At 38.8% G+C, this 20,889-nt stretch overlaps 1 protein-coding gene and 1 long non-coding RNA gene across 5 annotated transcripts in view; one reads left to right on the top strand and one right to left on the bottom strand.

Moving 5' to 3' along the window:
* Positions 1 to 20,889, top strand: part of PRKN (parkin RBR E3 ubiquitin protein ligase) — a 982,733-nt gene that overhangs the window by 888,791 nt on the left and 73,053 nt on the right. The gene's annotated exons all lie outside the window — the stretch shown is intronic.
* Positions 4,399 to 20,889, bottom strand: part of LOC140707009 (uncharacterized) — a 34,008-nt gene continuing 17,517 nt past the window's right edge. Inside the window, exon 2 of the long non-coding RNA XR_012087018.2 lies at positions 4,399 to 7,469. This is a non-coding gene — a long non-coding RNA (uncharacterized LOC140707009). The remainder of the gene's footprint in view (positions 7,470 to 20,889) is intronic.

Consider the following 20,889-nt stretch of genomic DNA (forward strand, 5'->3'; position numbering starts at 1 on the left):
GCCAGGAAGTCCAGGCAATTCACTAAGGATGGCCGCACATTAGTTGGCAATTTACTAAAAGATGAGATAAGATGAGTCTCCACCTCCTCTTCTGGCCAAGCAAGGCTTGGGTTGATCTTTTCTGTTGCATGTCTCTCATCCTTATAGTTTTTTATAACATTTTTGTAATCATTTTGCCAATCAGTTGGGTGATCTTCTAAAATTTGAATAAGGTCTTCCTCTCTATGTTTCTCCTGGACATAAGCTAGGGTCTCTCTTTCCCTCTAGTGTACCCACACAAGAGAGGTAGGGGATGTGCTTTGTTTTTAAAATATCGTACAGCAGTTATACCCCTCACAACTGAAGGGGTATAAATAAATTTCTTCTGCTATAAATCCTATTGGTTATTATGCTATCTTTAAATGCTATTATTGCACGTGCTTGGGTATACAGTAATTGTAGAATAAGTAGTCCACATTTAGAATCTGAGACGTGAAAGTTAATTCAGGGATCTGATCAAGTTCCATTTGCATTCATTCTGGGTAAGTATCCTTTGGATACTTACCCAGAATTGTAAGTTTTGGTATTCGAAGAATGCTGAAGTGTCAGCCATTAATCTTAACTTTCATCTAGTTCTATTCTCAGGCTGCATCCACTGGGCTGTTATTTGATTATTATTCTTAGGGTTGCTATTTATCACGTCAGTCCATGGATCGTTTCCCACTATATCTATTTTATCCTCAATGTCCTGTAATGGGGGGGAGACTAATAACTATTTGGTCTAAATTTGTTAGGGCCTGGCCAGTATCTAACTTTTCAGAGTCCATTTTGGATCTAGATTTTCTTTCTTTCTTTGGTTTACTCTCAATAAGTTTAAATAGATTATGGAAATCCATCTTCTCAGATGACTTTTTTGTCTTGCTTGTGCGCTTAATATTTTTAGTCTTTTTTGGACACCCATGTGGACTCCTTACCTGTACCCTGTTTTTAGCCTTATTTTTAGAGGGTTTTTTCCCCTTTGGACAAATCATCCAGTGGAAGTGGGGATGCAGTACCTTGGTCAGTTTGTATATTATTGTTTCTGGATAAATTGCTTATTGCAATTAAGTTGGTTAATGTAGTTAGTAGCTCATGAGATTCAAAGAGGATTTAATTAACTTCATCTCATCAAGGATATCTTTTACCCAGTGGAACAGTGTGCTGATATCAGACTTATCACTTGCCTTGATTATTTTTGGCAGGGGTCCTTTTTCTATTTGGGTTCCTTCTTGTGTTAATTCCTCTATTTGTTTTAATATAAAGTCCTCTACCTCTTTTCTTCCTTTCTCCCACCCCCCAAGTGTCCAAAGCATTTTCTGCAGCTGTTAGTTCCATTCCAGGTTAGGACCAGGATCATATTTGTTTGATTCTATTATTGTACACATATTCTCAATTGACCAGTCTAAAGTTTCATATGTATGTTTAATGCCCTCATTTTTGGGAGAAAAGAAATTAGTGATTTTCTTTTGTCTCCCTTTCCTCCCTCTCTTCTAAAAAGCTGCCATGTGCTGGGGAAATCCCATGTTTTTTATACCCGTGTCTAGTAAAAACCATTATTCAATAAAATCAGATTATTGCTATAATAGACTAAATTCAGAAAATAATAATAATAAGATAATGGGGAGGAAGTAAGATAATAATAAACTATAATAAATTCTATACATATATAAAACTATAAATGTAAAAAATTCCAAATTCAGTTTGACCAATACTAAGTTCAGAAAATACTCAAATATATATATAATTATAATAAGTCCATCAATCAGAATTAAAAATTAAAAACGGTGGGGAGCTCCCACAAACTTGAATGCGATAACAGAAATACGAACAGACACAGAGCAGGCACTCCCAAATTTTCTTTAGATTTCTTAAGAAGCCCACAGCTGGATGTCCGTCTCAGCTCCCAACCTTCCAAAGACAAAGTAAACCTGTCTTTAGACTTTAGCTGTCTTTAGACTTTGCGGCAATAAATATCAAATTTTGGAGGGAGTTTCATTCTCAAGGCGGAAAAGTAAACTCAAATGGCTTACCGCACCTGCTGTTCTTACTCCTTGAATCTCTACTTGATAGCGAGTACAGTGGTGCCTCGCATAACGTTTTTAATTGGTTCCAAAAAAAAAAACCTTATGCGAAAAAAACTTTATGCGAAACACCATTTCCCATAGAGATGCATTGGAAACCGGTTAATCCGTTCCAATAGGCACGGATTGCCGTCCTTAAGCGAAAAAACCCATAGGAAACATCGTTAAACGATACAATGTATCCTCCATTGGAATGTATTGTAGCTGACTCAATAGGTTTCAATGGCTTTGCGAAGTCAATTTTTGCAAAATTAAGTGTGTCATAAAAGGGTCAAAAATGGTTTTAAATGCTTGGATTAGCTTCTGCACCCTCTAAAACGGATGCAAAAGTTAATTTGGCTTTGATCTGACTTTTCGTTAATTAATGGTGAATTTTTTTCCCCCAACTTTTGACAGCTGTCAAAATCTGACAGCTCCATTATTTCCTATGGGGGAAGAAAAAATTCACAAAAAATTAATGAAGACTCAGCAACTGTTCTAAATTCTTGGGTTCGTTAGAGGACCCCCTAAGTTGTGTGCAAACCTGATTTGGCTTTGATCTGAACTTTCGTTAATTTTTTGTAAATTGTTTTCTCCCCCATAGGAAAGCATGGAGCTGTCAGATTTTGACAGGTCCATTGGTTCCTATGGGCCAAAAAACAAAAATTCACAAAAAATTAACGAAACGTCAGATCAAAGCCAAATCAGGTTTGCACATGACTTAAGGGGTCCTCTAACGAATCCAAGCATTTAGAACCGTTTTGGACCCTTCTAAGACACTTTTTAAATTGAAAACAAAAAAAACGTTAAGCGAAGCAGGGGACCTAAAACCAAAAACGTTAAGCGAAGCATGGTCCCAAAAACGCTATGCGAAAATCGCCCATAGGGAAAAACGTTATACGAAGCACAATCTGCCTCTGAAAAAATAAACGTTAAGCGAAAAAAACGTTAAACGAAGCAAACGTTAAGCGAGGCACCACTGTACTTGATAATGAGCACCTGCTTGATACAGAAGTTACAAAGCTTTTCAATCAAAGTTATAGAAAGTGGGCAGCTTCAGCAGGCTTTCCGTGGGTTTGGAGGTTCTCGCCGATTAATCAACAGTCGAGCAGGGTAAAGGAAGTGGGAACATAGGGACTGCCATCGAACAAACAACACTTTTATTCCCTGCCTTAGGCGAACCTTCTCTTCCAAGCCTCTTGGCCTCAGCGATGACCCATCCTTAGAGTACCAGGAGTATACACAAATTCTTTAAACAGAGAACTTAGATAATGTCACCAACATATATGATGAGGACATTTTAACCCAGTGGCTCCAGCTTTGGGTCCCCAGATGTTGTTGATATCAGCTCCCCAAAGCAGCAGTTATATTTTGCTTGATTATACTTGTCCTATCACCAAAGCTATGCACAACAAACCTCAAAGTCTAGCTTGCAGGTTGTTTGTTTTCGGATCTATTTCTGTTTCTATGTTTGGCGTCAAGCACAGCAAGAATACTAATAATTACTAGGCTGTCTTGGACAGGATAATTGTTTAAAGAATACTTTAAAAGATTAGGCCGGAGGACGCAACACAAACAAACAATGTTGTCTCACCCAACCGGAACCAGAACTCCTTCTCCCAACTCTAGCTCTCTCTGACTGAACTGACTCTAGGTATTGCAGGATTTGTAGGACAAAATATTTAATAACTCTTGCTTAATATATAATAATTCTTATACTGGCTGTGTGAGAATTTAGGCATATATGCCTTTTCTGTGTGAAGAAGTAAAGGTTCTTTTAACAGAAGGTTTGGGTTTTGTTGTTGTTGTTGTTTGTTTGTTTGCTTGTTTTTTAGGAGGAGGAAGTTAACCTGCTTCTGCAAAGCAGCCCATTGTATAGACATTGTATGGGCATACAACTTGAAATGTACAGTTTAAAGTATTTATCAGGATCAAGCAAGGAAAAGTTCAGAAAACAAAGAAAATGAACATAAATATTTAATACCATCCTAGAAATAACTCAAAAAAGCAACCTTCAGATTGGCAGAGGTAGGATGGCATGGCATTGGCGTGTCTTCTCAATTTGTTATTGATGCAAAGGGATGTTGTTTCACAGATAAAGGTATTCCTTTGACGTTTAGACTGCTTCCAGAGAAGGAAATTCAGACTGACTAATCTGGGATACTACTAAATATTTATGCTAGGCCTAGCACATTGGTCCCCAATGTTTGGCTCTCCAGATGTTGTTGGACTACAATTCCCAGAATACCTTACTCATGGTTGGACTTCTTCTTGAAGTCCCAATAGCATATGGAGACTAATTGAGGTTTGAATTTTGGGATTTTGTTTTCCAGATTTTATATTTCTCCATTCTAGGCTTTGAGGCCTAGTTAGGCCTAGTCTTGCCCAAGCTTCCTGTTGCTCTTCTAATGCTTGCTAGTAGTTTACTTTCTATATGGGAGCTAGGCCTAGCTAAGCCTCAAAGCCTTCCAGTTTAGGCCTTTCTCCCACAAGAGCCACATTTAGGTGTCTGTATAGTGTCAGGTGGAACTCCAAGAAATGAGAATTATGGGAAATGTAATGCAAAATCTGAAAATCCCATTCCAGACAAAATAATTGCCTGTGAAGGATTTGGTCATATAACACCATGTGTCTTAAGCAGACCCCAGGTGTCTGGAGTATGTTGTTTGTTCTTATGCACTTCTGAAAAAAGAGTTGGTGGAGATGTTGCCCATCACATATGTCAAAGGAGCTTCCCTCCCAATGTTTAGCATCTTTTTCCTAAACATTGGAAAGACCGGGAGAATCCATCTCAAGAGGAGTTAATATCAATAATTCTGGATACGGTGGAGATGGATAAACTATCAGAATGGCTAGACTCATTGTTGGCATAAATTCTATGATTGGCTTAGAAACAGAATGCAAATTAATATTTGAAAGCCTAAGATTAATTTATAAATAGAATATGTATTATAAATTAGTTACACCGGAAAATTATGTATCTTTGAATTGTAATAGATAAGAAAGAATACTGCAAAATGTTCATGTTGATTTACAACCCCTGTTCAATCCCATGTCCCCTGTCCCCTATCCCTACACCTAACCTATAAAATAAAAAAATTAATAATAATTTAAAAAGGAGCTTCCCTCCCAACTATCCGTTTCACACTATTAGCAGAAAAGCTCATACACTCTGATGTTGAGTGGTTTGAACACTTCCCTAACTAGTGGCTGAAATTTAAAGCAGGGAAAGGTACATGAAATATCAAGTGACATGCTTAGCATCATGTGCAGTTTGGCTCTCAATGTCCTCCATAGCAGATAAGAGGTTAGCATGAACCATTCTATGAAAGTCCCAGAATTAAAATCCAGGGACATACTAATTCTCCCTCTTTTCTTTTCTTTCAAACTTATTAAACTAATTAGTGGTAACATGGAGATTAAAGGCTCTTCCTCTTCAACTTTATTTATATTCTATAACAGTTTCTGTTGAGGATATTTTAGTTAAGCTGTTAAATTACTAATAATTTGTACATTCTATCAGAGGGAGGCGAGAATAGTTTGTATTTAATATGTGGACTATTCACGTATCTTTATATACTTATCTGGCTATTTTATTAAGGGCTAGATCTTAGAAACCTGCTAAATTAGAGAATTCTCAAAAGCAGCTTTGTATGGCAGTGAGCCAATGTCTCAGAAACATTTGCAGACTCCAAGGAAACTTTGGGTTAATCTGTGGCTTCTGAAGAATCAGAAGTAAATGGATAGATTTGACATACTATCACTAGTGGTGGAAAGCCACAAACCTAACTGAAGGCGGAAGGAATTAGCATTTGATTACCATACTGCAAATGCATCATTATCATTTGGCTGTTACCAAATGAAGTTTTGCCTAAACCATTTGTGGCAAACCTACTCCAGGATTTGTGTTTTGATTTTTACCTTATACCGTACTGTTATAGAATGTTACTGTCAGTATTTTGTTTAAAATACAATATGGAATTGTCTTGTTGAATTGTGGGAAACTGTAAAAGGCTGAGTCATTCACGTTGGCACTTAGCCAAGGATAAGTCATATGATACAGTACTTCCGTGCAGAGTCATATGTGCAGAGTTCAATTTGCTGCATCATATTTGCATCATACAACTGTATTTCAGCAGGTTGCTGAATAGACTTATTTGTTGGGTTGATGTAAGGAGGAGCAGCGCATCACTTTGTTGGAAGGAATGATGAATTTGCCAGTTCTGAGGTGCAACGTATGTATATTTTGTAAATACACTCTTGGTGAAGGGAACATCTGTGTCCTGTGTCCTGTGTCTTTGTTTTTGCTCTCAGTTTGGAAATGGATGAAGAAATCTCAAATGGCATAAACAACACACTGTGCAACTCGCAACAGTTACAATAATCTGAACATAGAACAAACATCAAGTGAATAAACTCTCAGACACGTATTCCTTAATGTGCTGTCCTTGTGTTAGAGTCAGTTTCTTACAGATGGATTGGTGGATTCTGCTGAGGAATTATAATATTTAAGGAATGCTATTGGGGATATATAATTGCAAATAGTTAACCAACCTTCCCAACTTATCCTGCTCATGCCCTATGGTGCATTGGGGGCAGAGCTTAGAAAAGTTCCACATGCCAGCTAAGGAATTCTGGGAGTTGTAGACTGAAAATATGATTTTTCCCAGCTGTATTTGGCAGATATTAGGCTTTTGTCAATGCTGAAGTAAGATTCAACTCCTTGTCCAGTAACTTTTTTTCTTTCTCTTTCTGTTATGGGGCAGGTGAGTGGGGAGGATAGCGGTGGGTGGGTTGTCCTTCTCAGGTAGCAAAATATCTCAGGCTAACCCTGTCTGAAAATATGGGCATCAGTTATATTCTAAGGCCCTTTATAGAACCTAATCTTACTGTAAGTCTATCATATGCAAAACAAGTAGTCCATCAGCATAAAGATTTTCAGCGTGTTTTGATGCTTTCCATTAAGTACTGTGGTTATGAGTAGTATGCACCAAAGCAGGTGGACAATGATGATAATAATGTGGCAGCAGCTTGAAAACATGAAAAATGCAAAAAAAAATCTGTGCACTCCATTTTAAGTACGAATGTGTGTACATTTTGGAACAAAGGAAAAGCGGGAACAAATGGGGGTAGTTGAGTTAAAGTTTTTTATTTTTTCCTGAATAAAAACAGAGGAAAATAAATGTCAACTCCCATTTGAAATGGTGTAGCATGAAGTACATCATACAGCTGTCTGTAGTGGTGGCAAGAACTGCGTTTAGCTACTCCTGGATGCTGTTTTCCTCAGGATTTCATGGAAGAAATTCTCATTGTTGTTCAGGGGCAGCAATTTATTTAATTTCATTTCATTTTTGATCAGTCAGTTCTGCTGCCATGGCAGTGACAAGAAGCCTATAAAGTAAGAAAAAGAAAATACACACAACAGAAAAGCAAATGTGAGAAATTAATTTTTAAAAATTTGCATTGAAATGAACAAATTGGACCAATGAATATGAAAAAAAAATCCTTAAAATACCGAAAACAAATGTGTTCACACATGAAAAATAAAAATAAAAATCACCCACACATCCCTAATTTGAAACCAGATGCAGAGATGAAGCAGGTTGGAGTTGAGAAACAGCTATGACAGAGGATGAAAAATACAGTGTTCAGAACTATATTCTTTACTTAGGCTTCTGTTAGCTATAACTACTGAGTGTTCATATGATACTGCAGGAACAAATACCACAATATCCTGAACACACCCACTTTCATCTGACTTTGGAAGCTGAGCAGGATAGAACATAGTCAGTGGTACATGGATAGATACATTACCAGGTAATAAATACAGTGGTGCCTCGCATAGCGAGGTTAATCCGTTCCGGATTAACTTTCGCTATGGCGAAACATCGCTGTACGGAACGTAAAAGCCCATTGCGATTTTTGCCCATAGGGGCCATCAGTATGCGATTGCATTTGTGATTGCTAAAACCTAATCGCTATGCGATTTCGCCGTTCTATGGTGCGCTCGTTAAGCGAGGCACCACTGTACTAGGGATCTCCAGACCTAGCTAGGAAAGAATCCTACCTGAAATGCTGGAAAGCCATTACCAATCAGTGGCCATAATCCTAGTGGTTACTTACACCAATGTAAATTCAATGGCATAAATTGCATGGGTGAAACAGCTGCTAGTTAACAAGTTATTGCCTGTATCCTTTGCCTCATACCAGCTCATGTGATGAGGGATACAAGTAGCAACTTATTAACTAGGGACAGTTCATTGCTGCAGTTTATACCACTTGTGCCAACTTAACCAACCAATAGGATTCTGGCCAGTATGGACTACAGTGGGCCATAGAAACCAATAATCTGTCTGAGAAGCAACTTCTGGATTCTGTGTCCTCAAGCCATATGGGTCGATCCAGGCAGCCATAATGCTGGTTACCTACTAGTCAAGCATGTACCATGTATAGCTGATAAACAGCATTGCAAGATGTATTTGCCCTATGTAGTAAGGCCTGGGACTACACTGCTGTTGGGGCAAGCTTGTCTAGAGGACTGGTTCTTAACCTTGGGTTACTCAGGAGTTTTGGACTGCAACTCCCAGAAGCCTTCACCACCAGCTGTCCTGACTGGGGTTTCTGGGAGTTGCAGTTCAAAAGCATCCAAGTAACAAAGGTTAAGAACCACTGGTCTAGAGTACAGTCATAGCTGCAGATATCTCGGGGACTGTAGTAACAGAAAGCTGGCATATTTCCAAAAGATGAATTATTTGTCAAATATTTCAGGCAAACATACAAATGCTTTGCAACATTACTTCACATCAGGGATTTAAACACTCAGATCACACTCTCAATACACCCTTATGGCCCTTGTTTAATTTCACTCAGGAAATCAGAGATTGCATCCCTTGTTTCTGTGAATCATATCTGCAATGCACTCTGCTAAACCCAAATAGTTTCAATTCAGTTGCACTGTAAGATACAGCTCATTAATTAGAAAGTACTGCATTATGTCAAAATTGGAAACGTTAAGGCAGCTTCAGAGAGCTAAAGTAACATGGAGTTGGGAATTGTCTGATTGGTGAAGTTTTTTTGGCAGAGGGATAAAACTCTCATTATTTCATACGTATGGCAAACACACCATGTGTGCTCTACTGGCCCTTCTTGAACATTGATATCCTCTGAGCATACCTATCAGTGGTAATCAGAAACCCTCCACTAATGGCTGGCACTAAAATGAAAAACAAAGTGTGTTGTTTATGTAGCACTTAAAACACTCTCTGGGCAGTTTACAATTTTATTATGCAGGCTACACATTGTCACCCAGCAAGCTGGGTACTCAAGTTACCAACCTTGGAAGGATGGAAGGCTGTGTGAGTCTTGAGCCAGCTACCTGGGATTGAATCCTGTGTTGTGAACAAAGTTTCGTCTTCAGTACAGCAGTATAACCATTGCACCATGAGGCTCTTCTACCATTTCAGTTTCCTGCAGTGGCCCAAAGCAGCCAATTTAATGCTAATCTGAGGCATTGTGGAAAGCTAAAGTGGGCAGCAGTCTAGAGATGGGTGTCAGAGCCTGTCTAACAGTAAACTTCTGACCCATTTTTAAAAGGTACAGTATATGCATTTCCCCTGTCTTTATAGATACACTGCATTGCCCATATCCAGGTTTTGCAGGAATACAGAATTTTTATTACTATTTATTGATTACATAAATTATGTATTTCCCTCACTCAGTTTCCTTCTACCAATTACTTGTTTCTTTTCAGTTCTGTCAATGAAGATCCATACAGAATCAATATTGTAGGAAACAGAAGAACTAAGACACTGAATCAACATGTTTCAAGCCTTAACTTGTTTAATTAAGGACTTGTTCTAGGCCTTCACCACCAGCTGTGCTGGCTAGGGTTTTTGGGAACTGCAGTTCAAGAACACCTGGGTTACTTAAGGTTGGGAGCCACTACTCTAAAATACATACATCTAATGATGATTTTTATGATATAAAAATCCTTGCTGATGGAATTCTGTTTGTTTTCTTTCATAACATCTATACGACCTAGTCGTTTATCTCCTGTATGAGATCCTTTAGATTGCAATCAAATGCCTAGTTAGTCTTTTCTATTTATTCATCTATTATTATTACTGCTGAAGCATATCCTGTGACATTCTGATTATCATTCCAAAAGGCCTAGAAAGGTGTCTTGGTGCAATTTTACTACACAATAAAAAGTGTTCTATGTCCATGCTAGAAACTATCTCACTGTATAAGTGTTTTCATGTCTTCTTTTTATCTTATGCTAATTTTCAATATGACTTTATGTAACTGATCCACATGCCATCTTCTGCCATGTAAAGGGCACACTTCTTGTCTTAGCACCTCATAATTTAGTTTCCTTTGGGGCCAGATTTAAAATGGCAAAGAAAAGCCAATTGCAGTACAGGAGTGTGCTCAGGACACAGGCTGTATAGACCTGGATCTTGGTGTATGCTGTCAGCTTCTTATTGAGCCATACTCTTTTTGCGAGTCTTGAGAACATGGTAGCTGCTTTGCCAATGCGTCTATCCAGCTCGATGTCTAGGGAAAGAGTGTCAGAGATGGTTGAGCCAAGGTACACAAATTTATGGACAACCTCCAATTCTTGCATGGAGATAGTAATAGAGGGAGGTGAGTCCACGCCCTGGCCCATGACTTGTATTTTCTTCAGGCTGATAGTTAGTCCAAAGTCTTGGCAGGCCTTGCTAAAACGATTCATGAGTTGTTGGAGGTCTTCAGCAGAGTGGGCAACAATGGCTGCATCATCGGCAAAGAGGAAGTCCCGCATGCATTTCAGCTGAACTTTGGTCTTTGCTCTCATTCTAGAGAGATTAAAGAGCTTTCCATCTGTTCTAGTCTGGAGATAGACACCTTCTGTTGCAGTTCCAAAGGCATGCTTCAGCATAACAGCAAAAAAGATCCCAAACAGGGTCGGCGCGAGGACACAGCCCTCTTTCACTCCACTTCGGATGTCAAAGGGATCTGATGTTGAGCCATCAAAAACTACAGTGCCCTGCATTCCCTCATGAAAGGACCTGATGATGCTAAGGAGTTGAGGAGGACATCCAATCTTAGGAAGTATTTTGAAAAGGCCATCCCTGCTAACTGAGTCAAATGCTTTTGTAAGGTCTATGAAGGCCACTAAGAGTGGCTGTTGTTGTTCCCTGCATTTCTCCTGCAACTGTCTGAGGGAGAATACCATATCAGTGGTGGATCTGTTTGCTCGGAATCCGCACTGTGATTCTGGATAGACTCTGTCTGCAAGCACCTGGAGCCTCTTCAGCACAACACGGGCAAGCAGCTTTCCTACAATGCTAAGAAGAGAGATGCCACGGTAGTTATTGCAGTTGCCCCTTTCTCCTTTGTTCTTATACAATGTGACGATGTTTGCATCCTTCATGTCCTGTGGTACTCTACCTTCGCTCCAGCAAAGATGAAAGATTTCATACAGTTCGGTGGTGATGGTCTCTTTGCAGCACTTCAGCACTTCAACAGGGATGTTATCCTTTCCAGGTGCCTTGTCAGAGGCAAGGGAATCCAAAGCCGCTTTTATTTCTGCTAAGGTTGGTTCACTGTCCAACTCTTCCAGGACAGGGAGGCACTCAATGTTATTTAATGCTTCTTCAGTTACTGCATTATCTCTGGAATACAGCTCAGAGTAGTGCTGCACCCAGCGATCCATCTGCTGTGTTTGGTCCTGGATGAACATGCCTGTAGGCCAATATTAGGTAAAAATGATAACGGTTCCCCTTGACATTTAGTCCAGTCGTGTCAGACTGTAGGGGCCGGTGCTCATCCCCGTTTCCAAGCCATAGAGCCAGTGTTTGTCCATAGACAGTTTCCGTGGTCATGTGGCCAGCATGACTAGACACGGAACACCATTACCTTCCCACCGTGGTGGTACGTATTTATCTACTTGCGTTTGCATGCTTTCCAACTGCTAGTTGGAAATAGTTTACATGTTCTAACAGGTAAAAGCTATTTAGAGAAAATGTCATTAGCACCTCCTCTAAGACTACACTTTTCTGATGAGTGCCAATAGGGTTCCAGCCAAAATGTTCTGCAGAGAGAACAAGAAAGTGTTACAGGCATGCTCAGAGGAATGCCTGGTACAATAATGTTGCAGGGAGGTCAATTTTGATGCACATAAGAATCCCAATGTGGACTAAGTATGTGCGCAGTAGCAACAAAATGTTTTAAATGTTAAACAGGAATGGAAAATGCAGGGAGAAAAGGTAGATTGTAGTATTGTGGAAGAGAATATGCTGTCTGGAACCCTGAAAGTAGCACTCTAGACTGTAGCATTTTGTTTCAGGTTGTCTTTGCTTCCGTGTAGTGGACACAGTTGCATTGTATACGCATATAACAACTTGCTCTGGATGAAGCTAAATTACAGCTAAATTGAGACTGCCACCTGTAAGCGATCAGCTCCCTTAGAGGATGCTTGCTCGGACAGAGAGTAATTAGAAGCCTGTGCTCCCTCATTAGGCTGAGTTGAGTCCTGGTAACTTCAGCCAAGGGCCGCCCCAACACTTCTGCTTACAAGTCTGCCCTAAAAAGATACTTCAGCAACCTTAGAAAATTCCAAAAAAGAAAGACACATGAGCTATGTAGTCAGTAGACTCACTTTGCTCAATATGGATAGGACTCAGTAGCAAAATGTGGCCCAATATTTCCCTCCTCAGGGTAATACTAAGACAGCTCCACTGTTCAAGAGACCAATTGATTTTTATACTTATTATTTTATTAAGAAAAATATAGAAATTCACAAAATAAAGTCAGTTTAATGCATAAGCAAGCATGTTATCATTTTCGAGGATTGATACAAAATATAAATGAAGCAACAATTCTCTTTAAATATAAAACACTAAAAATCCTAGAAAAATCTCTAAAATGCTCTATTAGGGTGGGCAAAAGGCATGAAGCCCCCCCTTTCTACCTAGTCCCCTACATCTCTATGAGTCTGTTACCTGCACTGCACAGCAGGCAACAAGACTTAGCAAAACTGTAGCCCAAAAAGTCCAAGAATGAAAAGAAAAAGTGAGATATTGTGCATGGTAAGAGTTCCTTTTTCAAGCTTAGCTGGAAACCCCCCTTCTTCTCCGTCTCTCACACTGTCATCCAATCATGGCATGAAGTCAGGTAAACAGTCCCTCTTTATCTTCTCTCTTCTCTTCTCATGGGAAACAGGTGTTGTTTTCCTAGATCCGTCTGCACTCCGCCATAACAAATGACCAGTCTTCTGATCTAGGAATGTCCTCCTCAGGCCTACAAGAGAACATTCCCACATCCCTCTGCAAAAATACACTGTCAGCATGCAGAAATCATTTATACAGAGAACCAATATGGAATCCATTTTACATTGTTCACTACTACCTATCCCATTTAGAAATTACATTCTAGCTTCAATAACCTAAACCATGACACCACCTAACAACTGATTTCCAGTTGGTACAAGCTGGTGCTATGCATGAAGAACTCAAGTTCTGCTGATGTATTAATCCTGTCTGCATCCGGGCAGTTACCTCAGTATAGAGGTTACTTACTCAGAAATAAGTTGCTCTTTGTTCCCTGCCTGCATAATTCTAAGCCACAGGTAAAGTGGTTTTCTTTTTGGAATACAGGGTATATTTGTTCCAGCTGCTGGACTCACTGAACAAGGGTTAAACTGCAGTACTGCCATTAAAACTCTGCTCAAAATCCGGGTTCAATCCCAGGTAGCTGGCTTGAAGTTCTGTCAGCTTTCCATCCTTTTCCACGGTTGGTAAATGAGTACTGTACTCCGCTTGTTGGAGGGAGGAATGTGTAGCCTGCATAATTTAATTATAAACTGCCAAGAGAGTGCTTTAAGTGTTATGGGGTGGTGTATAAGCAGCCCACTTTGCTTTTTGCTTTAGCCTTGAAAGGGCAGGAGGCCATAGCATACATTTTGCATGGCACTACTGCCAGCCATATTGGGGAAGCAATGGCAGCTGATGACATCTTCCATTCCCCTCCTTTCTCACTGGGAATGAGGATCATAGATGGCTTCTGCTTAGTAAGTCAACCCTCATGGATTTGGTTGCGGTGACTGGGGTGAGTCTCTTTGTGTGTGTTTGTGTGCGTGCATGCGTACATACGTACGTATGTACATACATACACACCAACAAAAATGTATAACATACTGTAGTTTGAAATAGTGTCCTCTTATAGCTGTATATTTTAAAGGACACATTGTTCTCTAATAATTAACTGCATTGGTTTATTGAACACTTCTGGCTTTTCCTCAGGTTACGTTGCTTGGTGGCATTATCCAAGTTAATTAACAGAGACTCGGTGTTTCTCTTCCTTTCCTTTGTGCCTTGCCACTTAATTAGAGTTAAATGCGCTATTTGTATTAGTCACTTCACCACAGCTCACTTCTTTCCTTTTTACAACTTTTAAAAACTTTTCAGTTTTTATATTTTATTCAAAGCTTTCGGAGTTCAGTAATAATGATGATGATGATGATGATGATGATGATGATGGTGATGATGATGATGATGGCAGAAATAGACACAGTAGTGGAAGAAAATGTATCAATAGAAGAACAGTTTATGGAACAACCCAGAAATTATGAATTGACAGAACGGAAGACATCACTGAGGGAAAAGTAGCAACCCATGTTAGCCAAAACACAGAAAGACAAAGGCTTCCCATTTTGCAGCAATTACAAAGTAAACCACTAAAAGATCTACTGACAGATGCAAATGTAGTAATGTACAGAATAATCCCAACTATCACACTAAAGGAAATAAACCAACTCATGTGTATCACAGCTACCAAAATAACCATGGAACTCGGTTACAAGCTGCAAAAACAAACAAAGATACAAACAGAAAACTACTAGCACTCCAAAATGGAAAATTCAGCTGGAAAAAAACAGAAAACAAATTGCATGCAGACATTAGCAACTTAATGCTTGAAAGATAAAGTAAAAGTTAGACTATGCAAAATATATGACCTAGAAAAGGAAACAATTGTTGAAATTATGGAAGAATTAAAACAATAAGTAACAGCCACAACAAAGAAAATTGAAAGATATGATGGACTCTTGAAACAGTATAGAGAAAACACGCAATTTTGAAATAACCAACGATTCTGAAAATCATTAGGAGATAATGCAGAGCAAAATAAATTAGGCCCATGTAAAGATGATGCTCTAAAATTTGGGGGGGGGGATTGGGAAATTCCCAACTGAACATAACAAAAACGCCTCATGGTTTAAAGACATTTGTAAAGAAACTCAAGGGAAACATATGGATGATATTGTAATAACAACTGAAATAGTTAAGAGACAAGTAAAGACTGTGATAAATTGGAGGGCACCTGATTCAGATGAGCTGCACGGCTTTTGATTAAAGCATTTAACAAGTCTCCGTCAATGTATAGTAGTGCAATTTAATCACTTACTTCAAAATTGTGCAACTGAAGATTGGATGACAACAGGCCACACATTTCTCATAATAAAAGATCCTCAAAAGGGCAATGAACCCAGTAATTATCAACCAATTACATTCCTTTCAACAGTGTCCAAGCTTCTCACAGGAGTATTTGCAAGATCAATATATACTGAATTGTTCCATTTACAAGACGAACCAAAGTATAAGACAACATCCCCTTTTCTAACTCCCAAATTAGAAAATTTGCATGCTCGTGCCCCTTTGATCTTCCCACCCTTTCCTGGTTGTTTCCCACTTCCTAAGCCCTGCGGAGCTTAGGAAATGGGTAATGCAGCTATGAAAGGGCAGCATGCTCGCACCCCTTTGATCCTGATGCCCTTTCATGGCTGCTTCAGGATCAAAGGGGTGTGAGTGTGCTGCCCTTTCACGGCTGCTTTGCTCTGTGGCTTGGCAAAAGGCAAGGAAACGACCCTCAATTTTTGGTCTAATTATTTAAGTTTAAAAGTCTTGTTTTATACATGGAAAAATATGGTAATTATTTAATGGAAAATTCCCTATACCCAACTGAACAAAAAGGGAACTTTAAAATGTCAAGAGGCATGAAAGATCAGCTGCTTATTGATAAAATGATACTAAAGAATGCAAAAAGATGAAAAACAAGTCCTAAAAAGGCATTTGACTAATTGCCACACAGCTGGATTAACACCTGCCTAAAAATTGTTGGGATTAGTAAAAATATTCAGAGGTTCCTCAAGAAATACTTGGAAAAATGGAAAACTGTTTTTATGGCCCATGGCGAAGAAATTGGGGAAGTTAGCATCAAAAGAAGACTATCTCAAGGGAATCTTTGTCACCACTGTTGTTTAACATCTCACTAATCCCCATGTCAATAATTTTAAATAAAACTGGATTGGGCTATCATATTTCAGAACAAGCAGTAAAAATCAGTAATCTCTTATACATAGACATAAGAGATTTATATGCTTTCGAACTGCATCTTAGGTAAAGGTAAAGGTTCCCCTTGACATTTAGTCCAGTCGTTTCTGACTCTAGGGGGTGGTGCTCATCCTGTTTCCAAGCCGTAGAGCCAGCATTTGTCCGTAGGCAATTTCTGTGCTCACGTAGCCAGCAAGAGTAGATATGGAAGGCTGTTACCTTCCCAGCATGGTGGTACCTATTTATCTACTTGCATTTTTATATGCTTTTGAACTACTAGGTTGGCAGGAGCTGGGACAAGCGAAGGGAGCTCACTCCGTCACATGGATTCGATCTTATGACTGCTGGTCTTCTGACCCTGCAGCACAGAGGCTTCTGCGGTTTAACCTGCAGCAACACCATGTCCCTCTCTTATGCATGGATGACCTAAATCTCTATGCAAAAAGTTCCACCGAGATAGAATCACTGCTAAACACAGGAGAAATGTTAAGTGAATATATTCACATGAAATTTGCAATTGACAAATGTGCAGCTCTGTCAGTACAAGAGCCAAAATTTAGATGGAATAAAGTAAAAAAAATGGTGATATTATAAAATCACTATCAAGTGATGAAAATTATAAATACCTTGGAATACTAGAAGCAGATAACTTCCTGCATACAAAAGTTAAAGAACTGACAGAAGGGGAAGATATCAAGACTGTGGAAAATCTTGAAATTAAAATTAAATGGTGGAAATACAATCAAAGCCATAAATGCATGGCCAGTCCCAGTAATTACTAGATACCCAGTGGTAATAATAGACTGGACTCAAAACGAATTAGAAGAATTGGCTCAAAAAACATAGAAACTAATGAACATGCATCACACACTACATCTCAAAAGTTATGTGGACAAATTATATTTGCAAAAATAAATTGGAGGCTGTGGATTACTGCAAATATAGCAGGTAGTAGAAAAGGAAAAAAGAAGCCTAAATGATTATATTAACTTTATATTAACTCTAAAAGTTATTTTGAAAACAGCAGAAACAAAGACTCAGTATAAGAAACAACAATTTGAAAAGAAATTAAACAGTTGGAAAAATAAACCACTACATCGACAACACCAGAGAAATATTGATGGAAAGCATGATCATAATTCAACATGGGCATGGCTAAAACTAGGGACCCATAAGAAAGAAACTGAAGGCTTGATTTTGGTGCACAAGAACAAATGCTCCAAACCAATGTGATGAAAGGTAAGATCCCCGGAATTAGTGCTAACAGCAAATGTCAACTCTGCCAAGAAACTGTCATACCTCATCTTAACACAGTACTATAAGCAGTTGCAAATCCCAAAAATCACACAATCAGAGCTTTAAAAAAACCCTGGCAATATTACTGTGCCGATATTTAACAGATACGTTTTTGATTAAAACCTATATCTGTTGTATAATACCAGTCAATGTTTTTATAATGTTGACTGTGCCTGGCGTTTCTGAAGAAGAAGAAGAAGAAGAAGAAGAAGAAGAAGAAGAAGAAGAAGAAGAAGAAGAAGAACAACAACAACAACAACAACAATCATCTTCATCATCATCATCATCATCATCCAGCAAGCTAAAAGCAGTCAGATACCATATTCACAGGTTATGTGAAACTGTGAAGCATGAATTCATTTTGTTATCATTATGGATTGCTCTAGTTACAGTAGAACAAGGGGAAGAGGAAAGTGAAAAGAATGAACACACTAATTCTACTGGATTTCTGGCACTCTCAGAATTGATCACAGTATGATTAATAATCAACTGCCAGTGATACAGTTCAGTAGGTCTTCAGCTGTTTGGTTGTAACAGCTTTTATCTGTACCGTAGTATCAGAACTGTTGCTTCTTGTCGCTTTTCTTAATCACTTCCTCAGCTGTAGAGAAAATGGTGGGAAATTTTTTCTTGAGCACTCTCAGATGTGTTTATACTTCCTTGAAGCTGGTGAAAGTTTTAAGTTTCATAGGTATTGTTTCCTTGGTTTTACTAGATCTCCTAGGGAAAAGAGAATGCTCAAGAAAGCTGATGGCTATACATATGATGCCACTTTAAAAAACTTGGGAACTCAATTATAACTGCCTACTGAGTTTAGACATTACTTCTGTTTTCCATTTCTCTGAAGGTGTTTTTAGATATGTTTGGGTGCTAGGTCAAAAAATATATATTTTAAAAAATGCTACAGCTTTGTTGAAAATATATTAGTGACTTCCTTTCTAGTGAAATCCACACATAGGGCAGCCAATAAAAAGACAGTAACACATTCTTTTCTCACAAAAGGTTGATTTTTATTTCCCAGGCTAGCAAACTTTGGATGATAATTCAAATACTTTTCTCATGATTAGATTACTTATACTCCTGAATTTTAGTAACAAAGGTGTTTGAGAATTAAGGGCACTTTTTCCTGGCTATACATATTTCAAAGTCAAGGAGAATTTTGTGATTCCAAACGGCTCTTTGCTTATTGAAACAGTGGTTTGTGTTAAGTACTAAAAAGTCAAACCTAACTTATTAGCAACACTCATAGGGTTTTCAAGGTAAGTGGGATATTTAAGGAGTGGTTTTGCCAGTGCTGAGTGAGTTTCCATGGCTGAGTGGGGATTTGATCCCAAATCTGAATCCTATTCCAACACTCTACTAATTACACTATGCTGGACACAAAGCAGTAGTATTATATGTCAAAAATGGGTGGAGGCATCCAAAAAGTTATTTCTGACACAAAAGCAGAAGGCTGCACAGTCACCACAGAAAATTATTTCTGGGGATACTTCTGATGGCTTCAGGAACTGGCTGTGCTATCAAAATTGTCTCCTTTCTCCTCAGGATCTGCTGATCTGCTTCACCCATTTCACAATTGTGTCAAATGAGATGTAGGGCCCACAGATGATGTAACTGGAGCTATCACCTGCCTTGCATGGCAATCAGCCAACCCAGATAAAAACACAAACAGCCTGGATGCAGTTCATGACAGTGACAGGCAGGGAGCCCAATGATCTCCATCTTTCCTTGCTGCCATTCAAGGAGCATAGACAGCTGACATGCAGTGGGTTTTGTGGAAGAAATCTCCAGGCAATTCTAGAGTAGTTTTTATTTAGAACTATAACTATCACCATCAAGGAACAGCAAAGAGCAATGCCCAAGTATTCCAAAGCAGTACAGAGTGTACAAATTTTTAAAGCTATCCATCTACAGTATGTATGCATAGTTGGCTTGCTTATAGAAAAAAGTACAACATTCTTATATCAGTTACATGTTCTTAGCTAACTGCTGAATATCTCATTGGTTTAGGTAGAAGTTGAGAGTTTGATTCCCCACTGTGCCTCCTGGACTTGATAATCCCTAGGGTCACTTTCAGCTCTGCAGCTCACTCTTTTTTGCTACTTCTTTGTACTGTAGTTTTCCTTTCTTGACTCTTCAGAGACCTTTAACTCTTCCAGCTCCCAAATTCCCTTTCTCTTTTGCTCTCAACATATTTTTACATTTCTCATATGCACCTGGTAGGGGTTTACTTCCTTTCTTCTTCCTCATTCCCCCTTTTGTGAATTTCTGTTCATACATTATGTTCTTCCATAATTTTTCTCACTTTCATAACCATTAAACAAACCTCCCTAAGGGTTAAAGTCTCTTCTAATTTCCTGCTCAAACATGCAATGCAGCACTTTATGAGCATTGCCAGAACATAATATAGAATACATGTCTCTTTTCTGGATACCACACAGTACCACTTTACCCACCCAGGAAGATTAGAAACCATGAAAAGAGCCATGACCACAAATCAAAAGCCTCGTTGTGTAGTGTGTATGCTATGTTCATTATGTGTTCTGCCCTGTGGATGTTATCACTGTAACTGCCTGGAATGTAAACACAACATTCTTGGCTGAATAAGGCACAAACCCTCATTGTTTGCTGCCAACATCATATCCAATGCTTGCCGGTATTGCAGTGCCATCTGCCTGATCATTTGTTGCTCAGTAACAAGACGTATCAGACACTACCTAGTCTCATTTCTGTTATTGTCAAGTCAGAAAGTCCGACACTTGAACAAATCCCCAGGCCTTTCTGAGCAACAGAAATCCATCTTCCTATAGAGCTAATACCCCTATAGGAAAAATCAGAAGCCTGTGTTTGTCACAGCTGCCATTTATACCATTTAAGGTTAATTTCAGAATGAAACCAGATAACAATTTCCAATCATATCAGAATTCCAGACAACATGAGCTAGTCTATTTCTACAAGCTTCATTCATCTACATTGCTTCTGTGTTCCATAAGAATTCTTAAAAGTTGTGAAAGGCATCCAAAAGTCTTACGGCTATGGAAAAACTGTAGGTGCAGATGCTTAAAAATATATGAAAACTGAACTTTGCAGGCAAATGCTTAAATCATATTTCAATCTAAATTACAGGAGCATAAAAGGTACAA

The sequence above is a fragment of the Pogona vitticeps genome, chromosome 1 (genome assembly GCF_051106095.1).
Source record: "Pogona vitticeps strain Pit_001003342236 chromosome 1, PviZW2.1, whole genome shotgun sequence".
Lineage (NCBI taxonomy): Eukaryota > Metazoa > Chordata > Lepidosauria > Squamata > Agamidae > Pogona > Pogona vitticeps.